The sequence below is a fragment of the Camellia sinensis genome, chromosome 4 (genome assembly GCF_055761805.1).
Source record: "Camellia sinensis isolate YWXY chromosome 4, ASM5576180v1, whole genome shotgun sequence".
In the NCBI taxonomy this organism is placed as follows: Eukaryota; Viridiplantae; Streptophyta; class Magnoliopsida; order Ericales; family Theaceae; genus Camellia; species Camellia sinensis.
The window spans coordinates 123785224-123799567 of record NC_138964.1 but is presented as its reverse complement, the minus strand read 5'-3'; positions in this window follow the sequence as shown (position 1 = coordinate 123799567).

Sequence of the window (14344 nt, the reverse complement as noted above, 5' to 3'; positions counted from 1 at the left end):
TTCTTGTTAACACTACAGAATTGAATAGTGCTGGAAATGGTGTTTTATTGTGTTATTTGTCTCTAAGTATTAGGGGCTGAAATTGCACAGAAACAATAATCAACCTGTCTAGTTTTCAGTTCCAATTCTCAGAATTTGCACAGCACCTCCAGAAATTCATTTACAAGCTATATTCGAAAACCTGTCCAAATTTGTCACCCTTTGGGAAAACTAGCTTTCCTCTCAATCTACCCGATGACTTTCACCCAAATAAATTCTGTTGGAAAGAGGACTCGGAATTCTAAATTTTGACAGAAGAACCAACATGAGATAATTTTTTTGGAATTTTATTAAATTGCAAGAAGTAGACAATTTTTCAAAGTCTTAGGACCAGATTTTTAAACAAAATATTCAAGCCCTAAAAACACACAATGAGGGGCTAATAAAATTATCACAAGCTCTAAACACACAAATATCCTACACTAAATTCAGATTTGAGAAATAAATAAATTTGATATTTCTTTTAAATTAGAGAAGTTGCAGCAGTGCATAATTTGACAAATTTGCAAGACAAAATCACTAGATCATACCCACACTTTCATACATACCAAAAACCCTATGTACCATTAATATGCAACACAAGAGGACATCCTAGACAATAGGATGAGATGGGTGAAGAATTGGAGAAGATAAGGGAGAGATGTGCTCTTTCCTTGACTCAAGAAGGCACATTTTCATCCTCTTTTTTTTTTTTTTTTTTTTTCCTTTCTTCTTCTCTACTTCCCCCTAATCACACTCTTCTTCTCTCATCCTCTCCCTGGGCTGTTGAAATGTGTGTATAAGGAATTGAGGCAATGCTCTCAATTTATAAGAAATGAGCCTCTAGCTTAATGACTAAGAAAGGAAATAAATATCTAGATGTTTTCTCCACTAATTTGCTCAAATAAATATTAAAATAATAATAAAAATATTTATTTAAAGATATTTATAGATATTTATTTGCTCAAATAAATAATAAAGATTCAAAGAACTAATAAATATTCAAATAGGCTAAAAAAAATAAAATGTATGAATTAATGTAGAGACTAAGGGTTAAAATAAATAAAAACTAAGTATTAGGCATATTTTCAAATATAAAAATGGCATTCTAGGATATAATTATAATACAAAATAAAATACAGAAAAATTATTCTTTATTGGACCATTTTGTAAAATTTTATGAAATTTGGGACTATAATGCAATTAACCTAAGGCTTAGGATTTCAAGTGTAATTACCAAAATTAGGGTCTCTACAGTAATTTCCTCATGAGGAGTCATCATGTCACTTGAAGATGACTCATTATCGAAGACCTCAGTGTCAGCTCTGTCAGCCCCATTCCCTTGATTATAGAGTGGAAAATGGTCATCTTGATGGATATTATTATCTTGTTTATGGACAGGTGAACTTTTGTCTGCAGGAGATGTATGGCTATCAAGGTTGTCAGTTAGGTCAATTAGTGTTTCTTTGGCATGACCAGCAGGTTCTTGAGATTCATCTGAGGAACAGGCCACGCTAGAAAAGTTGATAACTTCATTAGTGTCAAGGCGTACCCCTCTAAGAGGAAAGACCAATAAATCCCCTAAAACTACCCCCTTAGGAATGTTAGACAAAAGTTAAGCTAATTCTAGGGCCAGTTCTCTTAGGCCTCTTCTCTCTTGGCCAGTCTGTTCTTCATGGTGGAGATTTTGATGCTCTAAGTTTGTTTGAGAAGAAGGCAGGTTGGTCTAATTCTCAGACAAAAAAGAAGGTAGATTGGTCTGATTCTCAGGTGGATTGGTCTGGTTTCTAGGCAAATCTTCAAGAGAAGAGTGAGATACAGCTGGAGAGAAGAGTTTTCTCCTCTTGTATGTCTAAAAAAGGAGAAGGACAATGAATAGAGAACATAATGTATAATGATTTACTATAGAGCAAAGGTTGAAATCTATACCTAATATGCCTCCATTACAAGTGGAGAGGAAGAGTTGCTAAGAGAAGAAGGGATTGGTGCAGCAGGTGCTGTGGATTGAGAAGGAGCTGGCGATTCTTACCTCCTTTTGGATCTCCTCTCAAGAATTGCGCTAACCCTCCAATTGTGATTGAGATGAGAGAATCTCTTGAATTTTTTTTTTTTTTTGTCTCTTCTTAGTTCTCCGTTCAATTTCAACACCTTGGTTGTAAGGTATGAACCTATCACAACTGATTGTGTTCAAACGGTTGCCTTTAGGCTTTTTTGAGGGATTCATTGGAGCTTTGCCTTTGGCTTTTGAGATTGTAATATCCTAAGCATGCGTCTCTGAGATGGCCTTAGTGGGAGACTTGGTTACATATATATAAAATAATAATAATAATAAATAAATAACCACAAAACAACGAACAAAAATGGCCAGTTAGCATCAACACAAACTTAAAGATAAACAATGTACATAAAGAGAGAAAAGGGGATATATAAATTACCAATGCTCATCTCTACTCCTCTCCTGTTGTCAGGATGCACATTCCAAAGACAAGCTTGAAGATCTTCATCAAAGATCAAAGTAGTCATCAAAGACCACCATTCATTAAACCTTGTGATAGCATAAGTAGTAGTGTAGCAGCAATAAAAACTAAACTGGTCAAATAACCTCTGATTTTCAGCCAGGAGGTCTTTTACTTCTTGAGAGACTTTGAATTGGACTATGGATCCAACTTGTTCGTGGATAGTAAGATGCAAGTAAGGACAAGGGACAGTTTGGTATAATTCTATCTACCTGGCCCATTGGCAAGGATTATAGCTTTCAAAACTGCAATTAGAAAGTTTACTAGTGAAGACGGATCCATCCACTAAGATATATCTGGGAGTAAGAACTTGAGCCAAGAAATCCTTTTGTTTTTGCCTCCAAGTGTCACTTAAAGTTTGGGGTTCAACATTAATGTATGTTACACCAAAGGAATTGAAGTGAAAGCTATGGAAAGGAATGAAGAGTTGAGGATCTCTGTCGACAGGTAGGTCAAAAAGAATAGTGAACACCTTAGTAAATGAATTAGACAAGGTTAGTCGAAAGGAGAGGAAGAATTCAGCATAACTTTTACATGGAGAAAAGTAAGGGGTTTGAGTGGTAGGCCTAATCTCAAGGAAATAAGCATAAAGCCAAGCTTGGAAATGCCAAAAAGGGCCACCGCAGTTATGATCTATCTCTTTGTCTACTAAAGAAAAAAGACCTCTATATAGTGTGCCTAGAAGAAAAGAGCCAAAAGCCAATTGGGTGCCTTCTTGGATACAAGTGGCAATGGCCAAATATTCTCTGGTGATTTTAAAACCAGGAACACATAGAAAGTGTTAGGAGAGCCACATTAAGTAAAAGGTTGTTCTCTCTTCTTTGGTAGGTTCTGCAAAAAAAAAATAAAAAATTAATAAAAATAAAAAATAAAAAATAAAAATTGATATTTGGTTTGGAATTTCCCATAACTAAGGTCAGTATCAAGTGAGACTACTAATTGGGGAGTTAAGAGTGCACTAATATGTTGGCCAAAAGTAGAAAGGCCAGTCAAATGTACAACATCAAGAATAGTAGGAGAGATCATACCAAACTTCAGGATGAGGGAATTGCAAGACAGAGACCAAAAATAGGTTGCGGCGCCAATAGCCCACTTGTCTCTGTCTAAGGCTAGGGTTGACAGTCGAATGGCATCATAGATGCCAAGAGCTCTCCAAAGGTCAATGTCATACACCATCATTCAGTGAACCCATAGCCTTCATTTGGGATTTGGTTTTTGCCACAAGTGTAAGGGGTTAAGGCTCGAATGCAACTGATGCCAGGCTAGCTTCGATTTTTTGAAAAGCATCACATCAGTGTCTGCAATGAGATAGTGATGGGTAAGTTCATCGGGTATTTTGGTAAAAAGGGTTGGACCCAGCTCCCCTTGTGCAGAGCTATTGGTATGAGGAATAATGCAACTATCAAAGACATATTGACAGAGTAACTATTGGAACTCAGTTGGGAAACATTGCACAGGTAGAGTTTCTGTTTGTTTTTTCCCCTTGGTTTGAGCTCGTTTGGACGCCATGGAAATGGTGTGAATGAAGGGTTTCAAAGCAAAGAGGTTAAAGAGTCGAAGTATAAAGCAAAACAAAGGAAATGAACATAGTGATGGTTTGAATTATGGAATTCAAATAGCTTATGGTGAACCCTCCTATTAGGCCTAGGCTTGTTACTAACAGTTGGGTCTATTTAATTCGTCTCTTAGGATCAATTTATTGGCATCTGGGTTTTATTGTAGCGTTTGGGCTTTGATATGTGAGTTTGTTTTTATGGGCCTAAAAATATTAATTTCTATATACCATCCAAGTAAATAAGTTTCAAGACCTTAAAGTTTTCTTTATGATATTCATTCAAAACAAAAACATCCTTTTGTCTTCAATGAGGGGGGCATTGTTGGCACTAAAATTTATTTTCTCTGTCAAACAAGCGTAACAAAATACAGAGAACTGATCCAGTGAATTCTAGGAGTGAAGACCACGAGTTTTAGTGGGATGTGGATCCCAGAATGCAGAACGGGTGACAAAAGTGAAACAGTTAAAAAGCAGAAGTGGCAAAAGCAGTTTATTCTGTCGATTCATTTGATAGTGCAGTGGGATGTCGCCAAACGTGGCCCAGAAGTCAAGCCATAAAGTTAGGCATGTAAGTGATGTAGGGCATGTGGTTCGTTTGCAAGAGAAAGAAGAAGCTGCAACAGAAAAGCAGTTACAAGCAGTTATAAAGATCATGGGCAGTTATGCAAGAAGTGGAAGCAACTTGCTCTAGCATGGGACACGTGTCAACATAAGTATAAAGACTGGAAATTCGAAGGAAAGAGGATCATCAACAAAATTCACAACCCATGTGGAATTAGGGGTAACATAACTTAATTAGAAGTAGCTCTTATACTTAGGAGTAGTTTGTTTGTAACTCAGCCTCTGTGGCCAAGTTTTCCTCTGTCGATTGTTATGCATTTTGAACTTGTAATTAGTTCTTGTAATTAAGTGACAAGTTTACTTGCTCTTCAATCAAATTTCAGTTTATTTACATTTGTTTCTTCACATTACAACCTCCAAAGAAGTCTTTGAAACTGTCAAGGCATAGAACACAAACCATAATTGTCTGATCTGTTGTTGTTTGTGAAAGTTTGGTTTCTCTGTCGAATCTCCTCTATCGATTCGACTCAAACCAGATTTTTGCTAACACATCTATTTACTCTTATTTCATATCTTTTACTGATGACACATGCTATAGATTCAGGATTAGGACTTGTGAATGTATTAATGCATGTGTTACCCTTTTGTAAAAAGATGAAATCTTATGAATGAGAGAAGATTAAATTTAGACATCTGTTGTTATTTAATAGCTTTTGTGTGATGATCTGATTGTACTATTTTCAGGGCGTTACATTACCCGACCAGACCCAAAAGCGAGCGGAACCCTCAGATCAAACATTAATCCAACAGATGGGATTTAAGTCAGGCATGCTATAAAAGGTGAAGCAGCTGAAGTAAAGGGGACAGGCCAAAGGTAATTTAAGAACTTTCTTTTAAATATAAATTCACATGGCCGAACAGTGTTCTGACTTGACCTTCTGAGGGTCCTCCCAAATAATCTTGGTCGAGGGTGATCACTGACGCCTTGGTTTCTCTTAGCAAAGTAAAAAGAAGGAACACCTCATCTAGCTTTTCCTGTGGATAATAATTCTACCTTCCACACATACAAATCATCATAAAGCAAAGAGAGAGATGGATTTAAAGTGAGAGACACAGAGAGATCAAGATACAAAAATAGGTATAAGGATTTCTTATTTACTTTTTTCTATGGAGAAGAAGATCAACCTCCACAGAGAGAAATCGCCGTAAAAGTTCTCATTCATGACAAAATACAAATTGTAATACTAAATCCCTAATTGAGAGCAACAATACAACAATCGAGAGAGTGATCTAGAGAGATCAAATTATAGTGCTCATTTCTACAGAGAGAGATCAATATCATAAATTTCTATGCAATATCAAATCCCTAATTCTCTACAATGAAAAAATAAAAACTAAATCTTTAATGCATTAGAGGACATTTACTTGAGGTCGTTGGTAAATATCCTAACAAAACTAGTCATATACACATTATTCTTTGTCATTAAATCAAGAACTTTAACTTGATCTTCGGAGGATCGGAGAGGAAGACACCCACCGACGAATTCTCGAAGGTTTACTTGTAGGCCAGTTAGTAGTGGAGGCCAATGCCAATGTTTGAGAACCTTAGTTACATGCAGAAACAGGCTCAACCATTTGGGCAATCTAACATTCGTTCATAGGACCACTAGGAAACTGATATCATCACAATCTTATTCATATAACACTAGCATATGACCCGTGCTATGGAATAATTTTGTTAGTTTAGCTCTTATAAATAAATAAAAAATTCATTTATAAATTTATGGGTTGTGTATAAAGTTACGAAAAATTACAAATTTAATGCCACATGTTTTATTAATTTTAGAAATGTAATAAAATTAATTAATTTTCTCATTCCACTAGTGAAATAAATAAATAAACAGATTAAAACATAAATAAATAAATAAACTGTTAACTAATAGGTGTCTCCTACTAGCAAAAACATAAATCATTATTTTTAACCTCAAATGTTGCGTAGAAATACAAAATACAAAATAGAAATAGCTCAAATAGATAACTGCAATTAAAAAAATAACCAATAAAACAAGGAAAAATATATTCATAAATCTCATATGGGAGAGTGTTGATCCATTTAGTTCTAAAAGTTTTCTTATGAACCAATTTAGTCCTTTTTTATTTTGAAAAATTGTATTTATTTGATTTTGTGCAATTTAAGTTTAAATGAATGCCCTTTTATGATTCATATTTCCAATTTTGTGATTCGTTTTTAGAATGGGAATAGAAAGCTAAGGTGTGGAAGATTTTTTTTTTTTGGGAGGGGGGATTGATGGTTGAAGTGTTGAGTGGAAATTTACATTTCTGTTAATATGGTTTTTTTGATATTAAATTAGAGTGTTACATTAGAGTATTATGTTTGGAAAAATAAAAACACTATGAAATTTTTGTGTGTTACATTTATTGGAGTATTATGTTTAAAAATATATATATACTAAGGAGTTTTTTTAGAATATTACATTACTACATTTAAGAAAAATACACTATGGAGTTTTTTAGTATGTTACATAAGAATGCCAAATTTTTGGAGTGTCATGGTTGGAAAAAATACACTAAGGAGTTTTTGTATGCTACATTGACTGAGCTGTTATGTTTGGAAAAAAATACAGTAAGCAATTTTTTTTGAAATCACATTGTTATGTTTAAGAAAGTATACTAAAAAAATTTTTAGTGTGTTATATTAGAGTGTTATATTTGAAAAAAAAACACTAAAGAGATTTTTTGAAATGTTATATTTTATAATTTTAACGTTATGAGAAAATCTATATTTATCCCTCAACACATAACACATGCACATTTATACTTAGCTGTTTATGTAATTCACACTAAAATGAGATTTTTGAATCTATAAAAAATAAATAAATAAATAAATAAGCCATTCATAAAATCACTATTAAATTTATTGACACTACAAACAAACGTAAGACAAAAGTAGCAACCAAACAATTAGAACAAAGTTTAATAGTCAGTTATGGACTGCAAAATGTTGTATCTTCTAATAGCAGCAATAAAAATAAGTGATAATTTAAAGTTTTTTTTATTTACCCACTTATTAATATCCGAAAACAGTGACATAACTAATTCAATATGATTACGTAAACTTGTGAAAAATTAAAATGCCATGTCACTCAAATTAGAAAAATTAATTTCCGACACACACGACACGAACATTCCGACGGTGAAGTAAAATTAGACAAAAATATATATATATATATATATATATATATATATATATATATATATATCTCTTTTAAAATAATAATTTATTCTTCTCACTGTACAATTTCATTAAACATATCTTTATTACAAAAGAAATAGATATAAAAAATATATATATTTAGAAGAATTAAAATATATGTGTTCTGGAAATTATAAATATCTTATTGTCATAATTTTTTATTTAACAGATTTGAGAGAAAAAATAACACAGTAATGTTAGAGATCCTAAATGTTCTACCAACTATACAATTTCATTAAACATATCTTTATTACAAAAGAAATAGATATAAAAAAATATATATTTAGCAGGATTAAAATATGTGTTCTAGAAATTATAAATATCTCATTGTCAAATTTTTTTATTTAACAGAATTAAGAGAAAAAATAAAAGTGTAATGCTAGATATCATAAATGTTCTACCAAATGTTGGTAAAACTTTTGAAATCTCTAACATTCTTCAAAATAAAATTCCTAATTACTTTTTTATATGATAATAAAATTATCTGAATTATTAATTAAAATATATTTATGATATCATTAAATATTATTAATTGATTTCATAATTTATTAATAAAATAAGTCATTTCTTATGCAATTAGAATATTGAATAAGCAATATATAATTTACAAAATTATAAGAAAAAATTTATATTTTAAACAAATTTCATAAAATATATTTATAATTTACTCAAAATCTCAAAGTAAATAATATATCATCCCATCAAATTTTGAACCACTATTCCTATAATTTATCCTTTTTTGGGGGGAGGGGGAGAAAAATTTCAAAATAACGAAATAGATAAAAAATAAAAATAAATGAAAAAATTTACAAAAACATATGTGGTGTAAGTGATTTTATAATGGGATGCAAGTGAAAAATTATTGGGTGTAAGTATAACATGTATCCGTCCATAAGTGTGTGGCACGTGTGAATGTAGCGAAAAAGCACTCAGTAAAATTATTTTGAAACAAATACAAAATATATATATATATATATATATATATCTCAGAATTTAAATTTTATAATAAAATAAATTTTTAATTTTATTAATTTAAATTCTAAATTTATGATTTATTTTCAATCTAAATTATTTGTCTTTTTTTTAAGTAAAACTGAAAAAAAAAATTAAAATTTAATTATTGAGCTCAATATAGGTATATATAAAATATTTAAAATGTAATTTTCCATCAAAGGTAGCCATTTAAGCGTAAACGCATTAATCCCCCAAACCCGTCCATAATAAATGGTTTGGGTCTTCTATTTACCGTAAATGGGTTGTAATTGGGTCACTACAAATAAACCTGTTGTTAAATGGGCTTAAATGTGTAAGTAGTTAGGCCCATTAACATATCCATAAAACAGAAAACCCTTTCATTAGATCACCTTAAAGAATCTGCAAGGAGGGAAAAGCGTTCGCAAAGCCACAATGGAGGAGAGAGAATCTAAAAGCACGTTAATTTTAGGGGACTTACGTATAGGTCATAATAGGTGAATTTATTATTTAATAGGTTTTATAATAATTAATGACGTTTTTCATCAAATACTATTAAAAAATATCACTAATTATTAATTTTCAGCAACAGTTTAAAATTGTCAAAAAAAAAATGTCACTAGTTATAAGTTTTAGCGACAGTTTTAAAATATCACAAAAAAAGTCATTAATTTTCAATTTTTAGCGACAGTTTAAAAAAAATTTATCAAAAAAAAGTCACTAATTATAAGTTTTAGTGATAATTTATAAAAATCGTGACAAAAAAAGTCACTAATTGTCAATTTTTAGAAACATATGAAAAAAATCATCATAAAAAATTATTTTTAACGACGATTTTACTATGACTTATTTTCAATAGGACTTTATGGGAATTGAGTCTAGATATTAGGATCTATTGGTACTTTACCCTTAATTTTATCGACAAAAAGAGTCCAAGTGCTATACAATTAGGATTTATATTCAACTCAAATTTGAACAATTAGGGTTTATTAGGGTTTCTTTTTAAGGTACTCGGACCAAAAATTTAGTTTTGAGTTTTATTTAGTGAGAAGTCCAAGCATTGAACGAGGAGGGCTCCTATTTTCACACACACATTTATCCCCAAGTAAAATTACTATTATGGACATCCACACACAATTCAAATAAACACACAAGTTCTCAATACACATCTCATACTACACGTTGCTGAAGCTTCACACTCCACGGTCACGCACTCCATTCTTTCATACCCAGTTTGCTAAACCTCCACACTCCATCCTCATCCTTTCAAACCCTTCATTGTTAGCTTTCATTCATTAGTTTACATACTAAACACCCTCATTCTTCATTCTTAGCTTTTCATTAATTTACACACTAAACCTCATCCTCATTCATCATTGTTATGGAAGATTTCCCTTTTGAAAATTCAGATTTTCAAAAGCAGGAAATGTGAGTTTTGCTATGTAAAAATCGTAATTTTTTTTCTAGCATCTTTCAGAAAACCAAGGTCGAAATGTATTAATTTATTCGATTGTCTACTACCGAATTAATTAGTTAATTTCGAAAGTTGTATTCAGAACTAAATGAAAATATTCGACATGTAACTACCGAACCATGAAAATAAATTCGAACGTCTACATTCGAACAGTAGTAGTTTTTTCGACCTTGTACTTTTGAATGAAGTAAAAGTTTTGTTTTTTCATTTTATATTCCAATTTTTTAAATTTCATACTAAATTTGCAGTTTGAAATAACAAATTCGTCTTTATAATACCATTTCAAATTTGTAATATTGTACAAAACTTGCAGGAATATGTCTCAACTTATGGAAGTGAGGTTCGAATGGATGGTGTGTTGGATTACACTACTCAATTCACAACTGAACATGTTTACTCTACGAAATTATAATGTTGGTGTTTTGAATTGTTCAACAAATGTAAATGTTTGATAAAATTTATTTGACTTTGTAGGTGTTCAAAAGTAACGATGAATTGCTCAACTAGGTACATAAAGTTGGAAAGAGAAATGGTTTAGTCATTGTAATCAAAACATCAGACTATGGTGCAGGGGAAAAAAGACCTAGGATGTATCTTGCTTGTGAGAGGAGGGCCAATATAGAGCAAGAAAGAAGTTAAAAGATGATGGCAACAATACATCAAGAATAACCGGTACGAAGAAGTGTGGTTCTCCTTTTGATATGAGGACTAACAGGTTCATCACAAATAATGAATGGACATTGACCGTAGTATGCGGATGCATAACCATCCACCTACAGAGCACCTTAAGGGACATTCATATGCAAGGAGGCTGTCAAAGGATGAGAAATCAGTGTTAATGGATATGTCAAAGAGCATGGTTAGGCCAAAAGAGATCCTAGTAACCTTGAAACAACGAGATGCCCTCAATGTAAGCATACTTAAAACCATTTACAATGTACGCCACCGAAATAAGGTGATAGAGGGAGCTAGAAGATCACAGAAAGTGGCAGAGAGAGCTAACCACCATGGCCATACAAGGATCTTCGAAGAGTAATTATGACACTTTAGGGGCCATTGTTCCTACAAAAGAAATTAATATCTCATTAGAAAACTACCATATAACACCATAAAAAAATCATATATAAACGAATTTAACTTACACTCAAAAATGTTTACCTCTCCGTACCAAACAGCTGGAACGACATGACTATTGAAACTCCGCAGTTTTGATGGATCAGTCAATCCACCTGGAAAAACATGAGTAAGGACCTCTTCCTCGATAGTAGGAGAATCGGATAAAGAAGCATCCTCCATTATGATGACTGGGTACGTAATTCGCCTTGTCCTCTTTGAGTTATGTTGCATTTACTCTTGTTAGAGTGTCGGGTTTTAATGTGAGGTCTTGTCAACTATTGGGTTCATTGTTTTTGAAAACTTTTTCTCGAGATTCTTATTCTTATTTATTTCAATTCCAAGTTTTACTTGTTTTGGAAGGTGCGAGGTTGGATCCGAGGTGTCACAGGTCGAGCTGGAAAATTTTCTGGCAGGGAGGCAAAACCGCACGTGCAAGGGCTTGGGCCACACATGCGGAGAGGGGGCCGCACGTACGGGAGGTGAGGCCGCACGTGCGGAGATGAGGGGTTTGTCAAAGGTGCATTCTGCTTTACATGCACGAGCGGAAGGAGGTGCGGGAGAGAGTGCCACACGTGCGGATAAAGCTGAGTCCAAAAAAAATCTATTTTTCTTCTTCTTGGGCTGAGTGTATATCACTTTTTATATATATCTCTCTCTCTCTAAAAACCCATTTCTCCTCTTTCTCTTTATTTTTCCTACACCAAACCTCACAAAATCCTTGATTTCTCCAAATCCATTAACATTTTGACCCTAGTTTCTTCATCAAAGTTGGAGAACTCGTCGAGGGCTACGTCGTGTACGGTGGAGATCGGGTTTCGACACCGTTGATTTTGGGGCTTTCTTCTCTTTTTTCTATAAGAACTTGAGGTAGGGTTTTTCTTTGAGTCATATATATATTTTTACAAGTTATGTTGATTGTTGGAACTCCTCCGTGTCGTGTTGAACTTGGTTTTTGACTCATGAATTGTGGATGATTTTAAATGTGGGTTTCCAAATTATTTTATAAAAACCCTTGAGATTGTAAGCCATATTGTTATGGAGAAGTGTTATCTGGAAATAATTGCTTTCAAAGTGAAGAGGAATCTTATTTATGGAAAACCCTAGAAATTTGGAAATTTTTTTCTTTCAGGAAATGTGGTGATGTTATGAAATTGATATTTGATCAATATTATGATAAATGTTGAAATAAGGAATTTCATGGTGTAAGAGAATTAGTTGATTGGAAGTTTGTTGTTGACAATGTGAAATAGTCATGAAATGACTAATTTGTTGAGAATACATGAAATGTGGAAGTGTGGCTACTCTTAGATGGATATAAATTAATATATGTTTATGTTGTGTAATTGCATTGGAAAGGGAAATGGAAATTGTGATTGAAATGGAAGAAGTGTGTGGAAATATTGCAAATGGAAGACTAATTACAATTGTCTTGATATATGTTGCATTAGTATTCCAATTTATTTGGTTATTACAATTTTGAATTGAGATTTGAAAACTTTTGCATTGAGAAGGGAATGCTGTGAAATAAGATCTTATTGAAATGTTTTGGGTTAAATACGTTGATAAGTCCAGATAGGGGGTGTAGATGAAATTGTTTAAGTTGGCCTGAGTGTTCAGGGTAAAAGATCGAAAACACGCGTGAAGGAGGTACCACGTGCCTTCCAGTTAGCTACCGGTAAAGTGGGGATTTTGGTAGTGCTAGTTATGCCTACTTGCAGACACTAACCTAGGGGTTATCTGAGTCGTATTTACCACCCCTTTGAACTGGATTTAAAATTGTAGAATTTTGTTGAAATTTTAAAATTTCATTGTGCATGATGGTTTTCAAAGGATGAAGATAAGACTTTTTTTTAAGGCATGGCATAGCATGTGCATTCCATTTCATGTGACTTGTATAAAATATATATATACTTTGTTAAGAATTTTCTACTGGGTTTTATGTTCACCCTACGGGATTTTGGTGCGGGAAAAGATGTAGTGATTCCGCTAAGCTAAGGCGTGGATGTGTATGTTAAAGAGCACAAAGCTCTTGCTTTGTTGTGATTATTATTTTATTTTATTTTAGCAAGCCAAGGGTTATACTTGTATGGGTTTGAGCAACCATTTTGTGTAACCGAGCTTAAGCTTTGGACTTATAGTCTTTTAGGGCATTTATTTACTTTTGACTGGATGTTCTACATGCGATAGATTCATGTGATAAAAATTATTAAATGTATATTTGCATATGGGACTATTTTGTAAAAAAAAAACCTCTTTTGATCATGTAAGGTAAGTGTTGGAGATTTATTTTAGTTCATCAAAAAGAGCGGTGATTGGTGTACTTTATTGTGTATTTTCTTGGAGCGTTACAACTTGGTATCAGAGCTACCGAGTCTGAATACTTGGGGCTCATGGGAAGTGGTTGTTTTGCCACAATGGATTCGTTTCGCATGATTAAGAGATGTTCCATATTTTTGTGGTTATGTGATAACATGCTTATATGACTAGATAGATATGGGATTTAACTTTTGGGCTGTGGTTCACGCCTATTAAATTCCTTGAAGTCTTATTGCAAGGGTACTTGATCAATACTCGTTCTACTAAGAATTCTTGGTATTTCGTGGGACAAATTTCATCATAAAGGAATAATCCGTATTTGTTTACGTGACTAAGTGCTTATGTGCAATTAAGCTAAATTGTTTATATAGTAGGAATATATAGAACTGTTATGGCCGAATGTGTGAGATAGGTTGCAAGCACATTTGAGTTCTTGTGCTAAATTGTTTACCTTGTTCCTTAATTAGGATGTCAGGAAGGGGTCAAGCTCGTGGTAGTAGAGGCAAGAGGCATGGTAGGCCTCACCGAAGTGTACATGAAGT